Below are 1,777 nucleotides of genomic sequence, written 5' to 3'. Positions count from 1 at the left end.
TTATCATTTTGATTAGACACAGGTCCGTCTAATTTCTTCCCACTCCTTAAAGTAACAGCATTAACATTTTCAGCTGGGTTTGCAACTGTTTTACCTGGGAACTTACCTGGAGAATTGTTTGAATTAGGCATCCACCGTGCGATTTGATTTTCCAGCATCTTGTTGTGGAGAGTAATATTCTCAACCTTGACAGCAAGGTTTTGAATAGAATTTGCCATTGAATCATTGGTTTGTTTTTGATGAGTGACAAAATTCTCCATAAGGTTTTCTAATCTTGAAACACTTTGTTGAATTGAGGGTGTCTGTACTGGATTTCCTTGCCCATTAATGAAGTGATTGGACGGACGGAAATTAGGTTGCTGATTGCTACTTTCTTGAACTGGATTCTTCCAAGAAAAGTTAGGATGATTCTTCCAACCAGGGTTGTATGTGTTGGAATACGGATTACTCTTCTCTCTTCGAGGAGTGTCATAGAAATTATGAGAAGCTGCTACTTGTTCAGTAGTATCTTCTTTTTCTCCAGTAAAAATTGAGGTACAATCTACTGCAGTGTGCCCTTGTTCCCTACAAAGGTCACATACTTGATTTGTAGCCACTGAATTAACCTTAGCTTTTTCCATCTTGTCTAATCTTTGATTAAGAGTATCAAATTTTGCTAAGAGTAACTCAATATTGTTCACTTCATATCGCCCCGGAGTTCCTTTCCTTGCTGTGACTTCTCTTTCACTGTATTGGCTGTGATTTGAGGCTACATTTTCCAAAATAATCATGCAGTCATTAATAGGTTTCCCCATGAAAGATCCTCCAGCTGCTGAGTCTAATATCATGGTGCTTTGTTGGTCCAATCCTTCAAAGAAAAATTGGATGGTAAGCCAACGGTTGAAGCCATGTTGTGGGCATGCTTGAAGATATCCTTTGAACCGCTCCCATGCTTCATAAATAGTCTCTCCAGTGCCTTGTTGGAAATTAGTGATTTTCTTCCTCAATTCTTTAGTTTTAGAAGGAGGAAAGAATTTCTCTAGAAAAGCTCTTTCACATAATTCCCAAGTTGCTAACTTTTCTCTAGGCACTGTTCTTAGCCACACCTTTGCCTTATCTCTCAAGGTGAGTGAGAATAAGCGGAGTCGCATTCCATCAGAAACTTCATCATCAAATTGCTGGGTCTCACAGATTTCCAAGAACCCCTCTAAGTGGTCATTAGGATCTTCTGATGGTAGTCCTCCAAAGGTGTTCTGTTTGAGCATGTTCACCAGAGAAGCTGGTACAGTGGCTCCAGTTTGCAACTCCCCTCCAGGTATTCCACGAGCTACGGGTGCAGAGTAATCCCGAAGCGGTAAATTATCTCGTTGTGCAGCCATGGCAAATTCTCTAGAAAGGTTTCTTTTCCTTCTCAGGAGAGTTCTTTCAATCTCAGGATCAAGTGGTGTTGGTTTCCCGAGACGTAGAGATCTCTTTTGCATTAACCCTAAAGCACTGCAAAAAAAAAAGAAAGTGACTCGTGAAATCTGAATTGGAGAAGTAAACACTAAAAAAAAATAAATTATTTATTTTTAAATTTTTTTTTATTTATTTTTATTATTATTTTTTTTTATTTATTATTTTTTTAAAAAAAATTCGAATTAGAATAACTGTAATTTAAATCAAGAGACGTAGTCCCCGGCAACGGCGCCAAAAACTTGATGTGTGTAAAACCGCAAGTGTACGGTTGTCGTCAAGTAATAAATATCGAATCACAGGGACTACGTGTTTGACCTAGAATTACTAGTATTTATAATTT

At 38.0% G+C, this 1,777-nt stretch overlaps 1 non-coding gene across 1 annotated transcript; it reads left to right on the top strand.

Annotated features, from left to right (window-relative positions):
- Nucleotides 1–882: 882 nt before the first annotated feature.
- LOC145952242 (small nucleolar RNA R71) lies at nucleotides 883–989 on the top strand. Its single transcript, XR_014429920.1, has one exon. It is a non-coding gene; the product is annotated as a small nucleolar RNA R71 (small nucleolar RNA).
- Nucleotides 990–1,777: the final 788 nt, after the last annotated feature.

This window comes from Cajanus cajan, chromosome 9, assembly GCF_000230855.2.
Source record: "Cajanus cajan strain Asha chromosome 9, NIPB_CcT2T_4, whole genome shotgun sequence".
Taxonomy (NCBI): Eukaryota; Viridiplantae; Streptophyta; class Magnoliopsida; order Fabales; family Fabaceae; genus Cajanus; species Cajanus cajan.
Note: the sequence above shows the minus strand (reverse complement) of the source record. Positions and strands in the feature narration are given on the sequence as shown.